This window comes from Dasypus novemcinctus, chromosome 24 (genome assembly GCF_030445035.2).
Source record: "Dasypus novemcinctus isolate mDasNov1 chromosome 24, mDasNov1.1.hap2, whole genome shotgun sequence".
Classification (NCBI taxonomy): domain Eukaryota; kingdom Metazoa; phylum Chordata; class Mammalia; order Cingulata; family Dasypodidae; genus Dasypus; species Dasypus novemcinctus.
The window spans coordinates 21324538-21338830 of record NC_080696.1 but is presented as its reverse complement, the minus strand read 5'-3'; positions in this window follow the sequence as shown (position 1 = coordinate 21338830).

Genomic DNA, 14293 nt, shown 5'->3' with positions numbered 1-14293 from the left:
TGTTTATGTATATGAGTGAAATACTTCGATAAATTAATTCTTTTTTAAAGTTAGGATTTCCTCTCACAGAATAATGAGATAGTGATGATGATGATAATGATAACTATTTAAACATCCAGTTTTGTGGGAGGAAGAATTAACCATCCTCAGAAGAAATATATCTTTCTCTTCTTGGAGCAGGGGGTCGTAAAGCAATACTCCAGCCTTGCCTGGATGGCAAAGCATCTCAGGACCCCCAAAGGGAGTTTCCCTTCCACCCCAAAGCTCATGTTATAATGCAGAATACTTCCAAATCCAGTACACATCCTGCAAGAACCAACATAGGTAAAAATCTTGCATTTTAATAGGTAAATAACTAATATCTATGCCAGACTTGCTGTGAGCCATCATTGGGGGTATAGCAGGCATGATTTCCACAGTGCTTGGAGGAAGGAACAGTTATCAGCTTCTTTGAGAGATGAGGCGATTGAGGCTTAAGGAGAGGCTCAAGCACCTGCCTGAATTTACCCAGCTCATAAGTGGCAGAATTAGAGACTCCAGTAGAGGTTTTTTACTTTTTTGGTCTTTATTTCTTTTTTTAATGTTACATTAAAAAAATATTAGGTCCCCATATACCTCCCACCCCCCTCACCCCACTCCTCCCCCCATAGCAACAACCTCCTCAATCATCATGAGACATTCATTGCATCTGGTGAATACATCTCTGAGCACCGCTGCACCTCATGGTCAATAGTCCATATCATAGCCCACACTTTCCCATGGTCCACCCAGTGGGCCATGGGAGGACATACAATGTCCAGTAACTGTCCCCGCAGCACTACCCAGGACAACTCCAAGTCCTGAAAATGCCCCCACATCACATCTCTTCCTCCCACTCCCTACCCCCAGCAGCCACCATGGCCACTTTCTCCACACCTATGCCACATTTTCTTCGATTACTAATCACAATAATTCATTAATAGAATATCAGTAAGACAACTCTAATCCATACTCTATTCCTCCATCCTGTGGACCTTAGAATGGTTGTGTCCACTCCACATTTATATCAAGAAGGGGCTTAGATTCCACATGGATGCTGGATGCAATTCTCCTGCTTTCAGTTGTAGGCACTCTTGCTCCATGGTGTGGTGGTTGACCTTCCTCACCTCCATGTTAGCTAAGTGGGTAAGTCCAATAAACCAGAGTATAGGAGTTGCAAGTCTGTTGAGGCTCAGGGCCTGGTTATCATATGGTCAGTCCAGAGATTCAGGTCCCCTGGGTATACACTAAACCCCAGCACCAACTACAGATCCATTAAAAGTAACAGGAGAGGCTTGTAGACAAAGATCACATCTGAGTCCAGCTCCATCACACAGAAACACAAACTCCAAAGTAGGGCCAACTGACATGGCACTGACCATAGAACCTGTGGGTCTCTGTAGCCCTCAGAAGAACCAATACCTGAGGTTGTATCTACTTTATCTGTCTCTGGGACTCTAATCAGGTGTGCATAAGGGTGACCCCTGTGATAACCTCCCGGCTCTTTTTGGAGACTCATAGCCATATAAACTCATTTGTCCTTTCCATTTCCCTCTTTTATTCAGGTCAAAAAGCATTTTTAACTCCTGGTATTATATGTAGATTGAGATATTCTGCTGGTCCGAGTTGACCCTTTTATTCAAGGTCATTTTCTAGTTGCATCATCAGCTGGTACTTGGTAGTAATCCCTCAGCACCAGGGAGGCTCATCCCCGGGAGTCATGTCCCACACTGGGGGAAAGGCAACACATTTACATGCTGAGTTTGGCTTTGAGACTGGCCACATTTGAGCAACATGGAGGCGATCAGGAGGTAACTCTTAGGCACCGTGCAGCTCTAGGCCTTGTCCTTATTTCAGGTGCACAGGCTCACAAGCTTAGTCATTAGTATCAAGGGCTCATTGTTGAACCTTCCTTCTTTTTTGGTCTTTGCCATTGCACTTGGGGGATTGTTGCTGTTCCTTTAGGAACTGTGATAAAGCTCCCCTGGCTAGGAACTCAGTCATTGCTTTTAATTGTAACCACTATGAAAATATCCAAACATTTTTATGTACCCTGGATATATGCCCTGTAGAACTCCCTGCCAACAATGTTTCCCCTGTCAGTAACATCCCACACCAGTATTCCTCCCCTGCCATTGATGAAACTCTCTGTGATCCAAAACTTCTTCAAAAGTGAAGCCCAATATATTGCCAGGTTCCATTAATAGTAAAATGGAATATAGTGATGAGTTTAAAGGTTAGATATAGAATATATATTAATTTAGAAAAATTAAGGTAAAAATAAATGGGGTAGAGGTCTTGATTCTAAAGATCGTGCTCTTTAACACATTCATTCATCAATTTATCTCTGTGTGCTCTTCAGGGAATACCTTTGGTCTAGACCACCTGGTAGGCTGGATGATAAGCCTTGGGGAGGAGCAGCCACTAACAGAGCCCTGAGGGAAAGGCCCACATGGCAGGGGTCTAATGAGCATCCACATGTAGAGAAGCAGAGTTCCCCAGACATCAAAGGGGGTCACTAACTGAGAAAGGCCTACCCACCATGTTGACACAGTTGCAGGGAAAGGGTCTTGCTGATGAGTAAGACTAAACTAACGCAAACCTGAGGTTTTTCCCAGTCTCCAGCTCCTTTCACACAATCCTCTGAGAAACAGTGGCTTTCAATATGCTCTAGTGGTGTGCTTTCCCTTGGCTTGCAAAATTCTAAATAAACTCAGCCATATAGCTAATCCAGGTACTGGCGATACGATGTAGTTTTAGCACAGACTGTAGAAATTTTTTATTAGAATTTCCCACCAATCTGGAAGTCAAAGTTTCCTTTCCGGGTCTAATTTCCATCACTTTCTATCCATGAGTAAAAGAGGTGATCCAAGCAATGGTCTTCACAGAAACTGATCCAGGTAGAACTGGGAAAGCAGATACCTCTGAGTTTTCACACCCTAGGAAAGACGGTGCTTCCTGATTAAGAGATGGTTTAGGGAAGGAAACAACCCCACTACCTGATCCTCACCACCTGCACGTGCACCACCTGTCCACCAGCCCCTCAATTCACCCTTTCCCGCTTTCCCAAATTCCAAACAGGATGGAATGGTTGCGGCTGAGCACCAGAGTCCAAAGAGCGAATCTGGAGAGAGCAGACCCTGCAGCAGACACCAGCAATGGGAATGCATACCAATTTCTTGGTGAAGACCCCTGGAGAATTCATTATGTGGGTTGCTCTTCTGAATGCTCCCTTAAACATGCAAATCCCTCAGCACTTCAGTACTTGTGATTGAATAGAATATGAATCAAAGGCTCAGCCCTTTCTTTTTATGCTCAGATCATAAAATCTGAAACATCTCAAGTTTGTGTGTGTGTGTTTTTACTAGAGGAAGTTGTCTTTACTTATTATGTCCAAAACGAGCTTAGTAAATGAGAAATAGTCCTCCAGATGCTATCAATATTTTTAAATTAAAATGATTAATGTCTAGAACATAAAACTCTTTATTATAGGAAAGGCCATTGGGATAGTGATAAAAATAAAAAGGGAGCTGAATTCCAGATAAATTTAAAAGGGTCTTGTGACTGATTTAAGGTCCCATTAACCTCATGGGGATCTAATCAAAGGCTTTTTGTTGAAAGTCAATCTGAGGCTCAAGAGTGAGAGTTCTTACAAGGATGGGAGAAATTCCATCCGTACTTTGTAGAAATGGTCTGGTCCTAAAAATGGGATGTCCCTTCTCACCCACAGTGGAAATTATCACAGTTCCTGTATTTTGCACAAAAGTGCTTTCCTCTGTGATCTATGCTCTACGTGCATGCCCAGGTATATTTTCCTTTCTGGCCTTCAGTGTTTAGGGAGCACCTAGAGACCCAGCCCATGCTATCAGAGTTTTCCATGAGGATATTATTTTATCTCAAGTTCCCATTCACTGCGAGTGAATCACCTCACCAGGAAGCTAGAAGCACTTTCTGTATCCGACAAAAACAAAGAAATACTTTACCATCTATTTAATAAGGAACAAAGTTCACCATTACTCAACCTGTCAGCTGACTCTTTCACCCACCACTAAGCATTGGAAATGCGTAGTTCTAAAACATTTCTCCTCCAGATATGTACCTTTATCTGTCTTCCAAGTAATGGAAAGGCCTTATAGCTCATGAGCCCTGCAGTGAGGACAGGGTTCTCAACCCTGCTTCTGGTTGTCTATGTTGTTGCCTGACATTGACCGCACTAGTCCTAAATTTTATTCCTCAAAAGTAAGGAAGTAACAAAACTCAAGAAAGAAAGGCGTCTTTCTAAGTAACCCATTTAATTAATCCAGGGGCAGAACATGATTTTTGGTGAACACAAGTGATAAATGTTCATAGCTCATGACTCTGAAAATTCAAACTCAGAAGGTTGACCTTATCTTGAAGGAGTTAGAGGAAGCTCACAGCCTCTCCTCCCTTGGGGAGGTGGATTCCAGGGTCCACAGCATGCACTAAATACTAATATTGTTATATGTCTACTTCTTTCTACCCTCTATGTCAGCCATCCTAAAGATATTATTTGATTATTAAAGCAAAGTCATATTTAAAACTCACAACAATTGTTTTATCATCACCATCTTTGTTTTAAGACTAAAAAATTGAAACTCAGGGAGAACAAGGCCTCTAAGCTCCTATAATTAAGAAAGAGACTTAAACAAATGATGCTTGGGCCCTGAATATATCCCCTAAGCCCAACTTCCACCTGCCAGCATCTGTGACTTTTAGCTTTGAGGACTTTTCTGACAGCAGAATTTAACCCACTCTCAAAGTGCCTAGAAAAGTAAGACCCCTCAGCAATAGCCATAAGTCAATGACTGACAAGAGTTGGTGCATAAATACCTCAGCTACCTCACCCCTTGCTAGGGAACTCTGAGATACGTACATTACCCTGTTTCCCAAGGACTCTAGTTGCACATAGTGGTAATTTTCTTGATGACTCTTTCTTCCTTGGCAGCATTTCCCTCCCTGTCTCTCTTCCCCACTCTCTTTCAGGTGTTTCTCAAGCCAAATACCCTACTTGCACTCAAATCCTTGTATCAGGGGCTGCTTCTGGGGGAACCTAAACTAAGAAATAGGCCTCCTGATTCCAGTTCTGTATTTTCCCTTCACCAGACACCTACCTGTCTGGGTCAGTTTGGATTTTAATGGAGAGGCCATTAAGAAATCAATGGTAGACCTCTCCTTTAGGACCTGACCTGTTTTTGTTATGTGTATAGTAGCAACCAGAGAGAATGCCATGCCCATAGCCACACCTGGGCTCAAATAGTCACCCTCCCTCACCTGGATTAATACTTTAACTTCCCAAGTGGTTGTCACTCAGTGGGCTCCTGGAGGCTGCTTCTAAGTTGGAGTTTAGCTTGCAGAGTTGATTAACGGTCAGGGGAATCAATGCCTGTGGAAGGAAAGGATAAGAAGCAAGGGTGGGCAGAGTGGGTACTACAGATGTGTGATACAGACCCAAAAACAGTCTTGGCTGACCCCATGGGGAGATCTGGGCTGAGATGGCCAGACCATTATACATTCTCATGGACCAGTGTCGGATGGGGGCTCTCCCAGGAAGGTGGTGACCATTGATGGGCTGGCCACAGAGGGCAGCCTGTCATCTGTGGCGCTAGCAGCTGGATAATGACTGATGCTTTACTGTGTCCACCAGAGTGATTATTTTCACTTCTTTCCTCACAACTCAGAAAATAATCATTCCAAACCGATGTCTGGGCTTTTCTCCCTTGCACAAAGCCCTCTGTGACTTCCATCCTACAAAGGAAACGTCAATCAAGCTCCATAGCCTGCAGGCTTTCCCATCTCCCACCAGTCAGCCACCATTCCCTGGGTGCTCCCTGCCATGGATTAAATTGTGTTCCCCCCAGAAAAGATGTGCTCAAGTCCTAATCCCAGTCCTGCAAATGTGAACTTCTTTGTAAATAGAATCTTTGAAGATGTCACTAGTTATGATGAAGTCAAACTGGATAAGGGTGGACCCTAATCCAATATGACTGGAGTCCTTATACAGAGAGGAAATTTGGATGGAAACACAGGTGATGGCAATGTGATGGAGGCAGAGGTTGACTTATGGATTGTGGGCAAGCCACCACCACAGGTTCCAGAGGAAGCATGGCCCTTGCACCTAGATCCAGACATCTGACCGCCAGAACTGTGAGACAATGAATTCCTGTTGTTTAAGCCTGTGGTACTTGTTACAGGAGCCCAGACAAACCAGTCATCTCTTCTGCAGCCCTAGCTGAGCTACTCACAGCCTTTGCACTAGCGTATCCTACACCCAAAGAGCAATTTGTCTCCTTTAGCCTGGCCAACTCTTCCTCTTTCTCTATGATCACCACCTTGGGCAAGAGAGTCCCTAGTCCTCCCATCCAAGGAAGAGCAGAGAATGTATTGTAAAATACATCACAAGGAATCTCTCTGTTTAAAATGCTGTAATCTTTCTCATCTGTAATGCTGAGAAACTGCAGGGGATACCCGGTAAAGGAGAACTAATGCTCATGGAATGCTCCCAATAGGCCAGGCACTGATCTAAGCTATCCTTCATGTGCTTTGACTCACTTTATCCTCACACAGCCCCTGGGAAGTGGCTTCTGCCCTTATCCCCCTTTCACAGGTGAGAAATCTGAGGCTTCCTTGCAAGTAGTGTTAATGTGCTCCCTGGCCCTCCAGCGTGCAGAGAATCTCAGACTTTGGGGACCAGAACCCATAGTAAAGGATGCAATTTGCCCCCTGATCCGGTATACACACATCTATAACTGAAACATGTTTTCACACAAGTACACATGCCTTTTCTATGAGAAAAACTCTGAGAACTTCTATCAGTCCTTTTCCTTTTCTTAACTAAGTGATGGTTTCAATGAACTATGTTATCGTCACAACTCTCTAATGGGCCATTGGCAGAAGTTTGAAAGCACTCACCTATCATTTGTCACAACCTGATTTTATCCCTCCAAAGTCAGTGTTCATGGTAAATTGTAGTTTTAAAAACATATTCATCTCATATGCATCTGTCCATCCATCCTCCCGTCCATAAACATTTATCAGCACAAAGAAATCGAACCCACCATAAGGTCTAGATTCCCCATTCCAGGAACCAACCAATGCTATCTCATCAACCCTACACATCCAAGGTAGCAAAACTCAACTCACCAAATCATGCAAAAACAAAACAAAACAATAAATGGCAGGCACTTGCCCTAGAAACATCCAAGGAAGCAATTATAGATGGTTCCAGGGCTAACATCTTGGGAGTGAATCCCTCTCCCACCAAAAATAAAACAAACAAACACTTCAGACAATAAGTCGGAAAGGCTTTACAAACAAAATGTGCAAAAAGATAAATAAAAGCAATCATTTGCTACACCCTTCTGAGATGCCTGTACTGGTGGTCTCATGCAGAAAAAAAAAAATGGAACAGGGAAAGGAAAAAAACTGAAATCACTAGACCATTCCCAGAGAGTCCTTACTTCTTGCTTTTGAATTTCTTGAGTTCTGCTAACCATAACCACAGGCTGTTTAAAATTATATCTTGCCTTATTTAATTTTCTTCTGAAGTCATAAATATTAATTAAGTTAAACCACAGAAAGCCTGCAGTTCAATCCTTTCACTTCCTAAGGACCATCAGCAATTAAAAGCCTCAGCAATTTAAGTAACCAGCCCATTCTTTAAGTTTTCCCTGTGACATGCATTTTCTTTCTTTTTTTTTTTAATTAGGTCAGATTTACTAAATCTTAGTGGTTTCTTTTTCCTTCCTAATTCTTCTGGCCTTTGGGTATTCCCATTTTGATTCTTTTCTTAGAAATATAACGTAAATTCTTCCTCCAGGGCAGGGAACCTGCTCATTTTTTCTGGAACAGGAGGAAGAGAAGTATATATTTACATGAATAATGATCTGAAATATTTGAGTGCAGTGTGTCAGCTATCCAGTGGTACCAGATCATACCTTTCAGCATTTGTTTGTTTAAGGTTGTTTGATAACCAAATCAGTACATGATATGTATAAAAAAAGTAATAATAAAGAATATATAAAGTAAAAATGTGAAAGTCCTCACTCAAACCTCCCAAGTTCCAACTCTTGAGGGTGTCGTTATTAGCCATTTGGTTTTTTTTTCCTTTGGTCTAGATTTTTCCTGTGCATAGACAATCAAAGTTTATTTGTACCAAAATGAAATTAAACTACACATATTCTGCAACTATTCAGCTCTTCATCCTGAAATAGATACACTTCACAGAGATTTTTCTCATTCTTTATAACTGCTGCATAGTATTCCATAATAAAGGCAGGTTATCGCTTACTTAACTATGTTCTTCTAGAGTTAAGATCATGGGAATGTAGGTAAATACCACTCACATATTCACACACACAATACCAATGAAAACTCTTCCTGTGATGATTTTTTTTCCTTTCAGCCTCCCTAACTTGGCAAACGAATTGTGCAAAAAGAAAGGAATGCTCTACCTTTAGAAAGGAGGAGAAAGAAAAGAAACGGGTCAAGGATTGAGCCAGAGCATCTGCGTGGGGGTGGAAAGGGTGGGCGATTTGAGGCAGCACCTCTCCATCTCCCACCTCCGTTCCCATGCCTGCTAAAGGACTTCACACCCCTGAAAGGCCTGGGTAAGCCGTCAAGTCTGATGACAATATTAGCTGCAGCCACGCCCACTACCACATCTTTTTATTTTCCCATAGCTGCTAAGTCATTTGTGGGAAAGGGGGTGAGGGGAGAGAGGGAACTCCTGCAGAAGGAAAATAAAGAAAGAAGTCTGTATTTCTAACTTTAATCTGTTAAAAGAGAGAAAAGAATAAAAAACAACAGGGAAGTTAAAATAGAGCTGTCATTAGAAAGGGAGTAGTTCTCTCTCTTTCAGATTTCTATGAATCCACGAGTTTGGGGGAAGCAGGTCAAGACAGGGAACTCTCCCCCTCCCAACCAGATGTTCCTCATCATTAGTATCTACTTAGCACTTAATTTTGAAGATTTAGCGGAATGAATTTACCAGGTTTTACTCTTTTTTTTTTTGGTCTTTGTTTATTTTTTTAATATTATATTCAAAAAATATGAGGTCCCCATATATCCCCCACCCCAGGTTTTACTCTTAAAGGGAACGATTAAACATTCAAAATTTTGAAAGTTGTAGACCTATTCATGTGGAATACCCTGGAGAATATTATGTAGCACTTATATCATACTTTTATATAATAATAAAATTCATCCATCTGAAGTCACATATTTTAATCTTTTGGTCCAACAGAGGCAATCTATGTAGTGATTTAGTAGCAGGGTGTTAAAGGGACCGCTGTAAAATATGTTTGTATTTTATTTCCAGTTCTTCCAGGGGTTGCAAAATATCTTAATACAATTTTCTCACCCACTTTATTATCTGCCAGATATAGGCAGATTAAATCTTATTCTAAATTTCTTGTTGTTTCTACATCAATTCTCCAAATGCATTTATAAATATGGCAGAAATAGGAATAAATGGCCTACAGGAAAAACATTTTCCTCCCTTTTAGTTATTCTTAGGTAGGGGGAGGAAGCCCTTTCTAAATGAGTACCTCATTTAAAATCTTACGAAGGAAAAGATAGTCTCGTCCTAATAAAATAAGCATTAAGGAGATGGTACGACTTTTTTAAGTCCTCTCACTCTTGAGACTCAAATTTTAATTCCAAAACAGTTCCTCTTAAATATGGGAAAGTGTGGGTGACACAACAGGGGAACAGCTTAACAAGGGGGTTCATTTTGTTGATATCTGTGGGTTGGGTTTTAATGACTCAGAGTAATATTATTTTCTCTTGTCAGATGACAGGAAGTTCCGGTTCAGGATAAGGTCAACCTTGATTCAAGAAAATTATCATTCCCAAGTGCCTTGGCAAAGGACCCAGATCTTTCCCAGGAGGAAGCCCATACCCCATCTGAAATTCAACAAAGAGGGTATTCTTGTCCTTTTCTCTTCTTCTCGATCGTTCGACTGGATTTTTCAAACGCACGTTGGGATCAGTGAAGAGGCTGGGGTGCTCCCCTCTTCGGCGGGTGCCCTGCTCGGCCTGCAGGGCCGCCGAAGGCCGGTGAGGTCAGCAGCGCCTGACGGTGAGCCTGGACCTCTGAGGCCTATTCCTTAGGAAGACAATTTAAAATCCATGGGCCTGGGGCGGGGTAGGAGAAGGGGCGCGTTTCCCGATACAGCCCGGTTGTAACCGACGCCAGGGCCGTTTTTCCGTGCTTGGAAAATGACAGTTTCCACGTTGCAAGCTGTTCCCCTCACCTCCCCCCATCCACCTGGGAGGTCTCTGTCTCCGGAAAACAAGGGCCCAGGAGGGGAGACGGGAGCTGAGCTAACAATGCTCAGTGGGGGCAGGGGAGAGTGCGAGCGGGAACACCTGGCAGGGCTCCTGCGCTGCGGTCACCTGCCGGCCCCCTCCCCTTCCTGTGAAAGGAGAGCGGAATGGACACGCTCTGCGCCGCTCAGGCTTCAGCGGGCCTGCGCATCACCAGGGGAATCGCCTTAAAATACAGCTCTGACTCAGTAGGTCTGAGAAGGTCTCTAGGGCTGCCAGGGTATGCGGGTGCTGCTGTCCCCAGGCCCCGTTTTAGGTGTCCTGGTCCTCGATCATTGTTTTTGCAAAGAGAAAATAATAAAAAGTTAAACCCTCTCCAACAGGATTGTCTTGGGACATCGACGGGAATTAGAGCCCCCGGGGTGGCGGTCTGGGGGAGGGTAGAGACCCAAACTTACCGCCACCCACCCACCAACCTCCATCAACGGCAGCAGGTGGAAGGAACCCGGCACAGGGTCTGAGGTGTGTGCGGAAAGAATTCTTGACGTTCATTCATTGACTAAGAAGACCGTCACCTGAAGGACCCGCAGACCCCAGAGCCTTTCCCTCGCCACCCTAATTTCGTCCACACGTCTCCCCCTTCCCTCCCTTCCCCCCACCCCTACACTCTTTCACTCTCCTCCGGATCTGAGAAGGACTAAAGAGCGGAAAGCCCCTTTCCAGCCCCCAGCGTGGTTGTCGGGGCTAGTTCTAAAACCCATGGGCTTGGGAAGATCAGGGAAGGGTCAGTGTGGCTGGGGGGCTGTGTGTGTGGTTGGGTAGGGATGTGCCGGAGAACTGACAGGAGTTGGAGGATGGCGCTACAACTGTCATTTGATCAAGTCACTTCTCAACATCCAGCTAGGGACAGGCTGCAAAATGTACAAGAGGGACACTTGCCATTCCACCTGCCTGTCAGGGGAGGGGAACCACAGCCTTCAGCATCAATCCCCTGTAACTTGGGGGAAATGCAAACTCTCAGACCCCTCCCCAGACCTGCCAAATCAGAATCTGCATTCCCCCCACCCCAGATGGCTCTCTCATCAGTTTGCTGTTGTTTTTGCTCATTGTTTGAGCATCTTGTTTTTCACTCTTCGTCTATTTGTTTTTTTCTTTAGGAGGCACCAGGAACCAAACCCGGGACCCCCACCCCCATGTGAGAGGCAGGCGCTCAACTGCTTGAACCACATTCATTCCCCAAAATCTGTATTTTAAGTAGATTGCCCAGGGATCCCCAGGCACAGAAAAATTGGAGGGCAGCCCCAGGCCTGGTTCATTACCCCAGCCCCACTGGGTCCCTGTTTGCAGCCATAGGGGGAACACCTCCCTCCCTTCAGCACTCATTTTTCAGGGACATCCACAGTCACTCCTCTGGGATTCCTTTTGGAAGTAATATCAACAAAGAGGTGATACAGACACATGTGTAAAAAACACTTCAGGGCTGAGTGCACACCCCACTTTTCTTTCTAACCCTTCCATGGCAAGATTCTGAAGTCAGCTCCCTCCATCATCACCAGTTCCCTGCTGCCCCCCCCCCCAAACTTCCCCTCTCTAAGCCAGAAACCTCTGCCATCCAAGGGACAGAAGGCTGAGACCAGCAAAGATGAGAAATGGTGGCAAGGCAGGATTGGGTTCTGTCACCCTCCTTGTCTGGCTGCACTCTCGCCTGAACATTCTGCTCGCTTCGTCATGACACCCTTGAGAGGAGCCAGCCCTTGGTATTCCTATCAATTGTGGGTTAGAATGGGCAGAGCTCTTCATTTTGGGTTTTTGTCCATCCCTGCCTGCAGAGGGACTATTTTTGAATGGCGAAATGAGGATTTCACTGCTGCATCCCCACCATCCAGAATAGGCTCATTAAATATTTGCTGGATGGGCCAGAAATATATAAACTCCCATTCACTGTCATGGTTTACTATAGCAAGGTATGTGTCATTTCCTGTGTACTATCACAGTGTTCCTGTATCACTCTGAAATGACTGCTTTACAAGCATAAGAAAGACTCAGGCCTAGTTAACACTTTCCCATCATCACTTCCCTCGCATGCTTTATCCTTACAGATTTATTGAACCTATGTTTGTTTATCCAAGTAAGCAACTGCTCTAATGGGTCCGATTCTTAATTATCTTGCCATGTCATGCAAAGGATTCCTAAGATAGATCGCAGTAGTCTATGACTGACTCTCTGTGACTCCTGTCCTTTACAAAACTTAACACTTGCCTTTTTGGCAGGAATAACGGGCCTTTCTCCCCAAGAATAACATCCAAATATATAAAATAGCTCCCACAACCACAAATGCAGATGCATCTAATTTAGGCATCCCTCAAAGAGGAGTTTATTCTGACATTGGCCCTGACTATTATTGCTCTTTATTTTTATCTCTTCCAATTATTTTATTTGCCTGCTGTCATTGTTCCACATGCCAGAAAAAGCCTAAACACCCTAGAATGGTGGACAGAAGACCAAGGATATACCAGATATATTTGTCAAACCCAGGACCCAAATGGGCAGAGCACTTGCCCTCTTCTCAAATCAGCACCTCAGTGGATGACCAACTGCCCAGTTTCTGCTGACTCCAACCTCTGAGAAAGTGCCTGATAGACCATCCATAACTAATCCCCAGCGTTCCAACAACAACCAAGTTATAGGCCTTGCGGGTCTGCAGGCCAAACTCATCATTGTGTTACCTCTAAGGAGTCTACCTCCCTCTTCCCCTCCTTCCTTTCTCTGCACAGTGTCCAGACAACTAACTGTGGTTGACAGGAACACTTCTTTTCCACCACCCTCAACTCAAGGCAGAGAATACTCCATTGTATGATGCAGGGAAGACAAAGAATATTGTTTGGTTTTTTAACACTCAAGCCCTTTGTCAGTTTGGGTAGAGGCTTTGCCTATCTCCTTTAAGTCTAAGATCTGAGGGAAATATTTGTAAATGTTAGTTATCCAAAGTGTCCACATCCATGAGGTTAGATCTAAATTTCTTGTTACATATTTTATCATAAAATAATGGGGACTTATTATTTTATAATAATAAAATAATCAATGCAGAAAATGTAGGTAGAAGCTATAATTGCACCACGCAAACATGGTGAGGGTTATTAGCATAGTATTTATTTTATTTTTACTTCATTATTATTTATTCCCTATGTTTTCCTGTACATCTCACACAGGATGGTATGGTATATTGTCTGCAGATGTTTTGTGCACTGAGCTTACAATGTTGTATCTTGCTTTTTCCCCCCACTCTAGTCCACACTTTCCAGTGTTTTCCAAAAGACTGTTTCTTCTTCATTCTTTCATATGAATGTTCTTTGATAAAATGTTCTTAATTATCTTTCAGTTTCCCTCTCTGTAAACATCTAGTGTTTTGACCATCATCTAGCTATGAAAGACAGCAATAGAATATTTGAAAGTGTACTCATTGCCAAGTAGAACAATTCTGGTCTGATTTTTTTAAAAACGAAATTTCATAAATAACACCATTTCTGCCATTCACAGAAAGTAAAATGTTGACTGCAGCCCTTGAAACAAGCATATGCCTTTTTTATTAAGACTTCAGATTCCCTTGGAAAATTACACCTGTGAATAAGAATGGCGTGATTGTCTTATTTCTGCCCACCCCAAAAAAAAACTTATTTGAAAGTAAAGTGTATATCTACACAAAACTTTGCCACCTTTCTGTCTCCTCTGCCTTAACCTCACCTACAGACTTCCCTGATAACTCCCCAAACACAGTCACTGGAAAACTCCAGGGAAGACCTTTTCTGGATACTTCAGCTCTGAAGAGCTGTAGGAATTGGAGTGTTGATTGTCCGAATAGGGCTTTTATTTTTTTTCCTTTGGTATTTTACCAAGGTGTCACTTAGGGAAGATGAGTTCTTTGGCTCATTGGTAGCCACTTCTGGAGGAGGTAGTTTCAGACGTCAAAAAGAGCTTTGAGAGGGAGAGG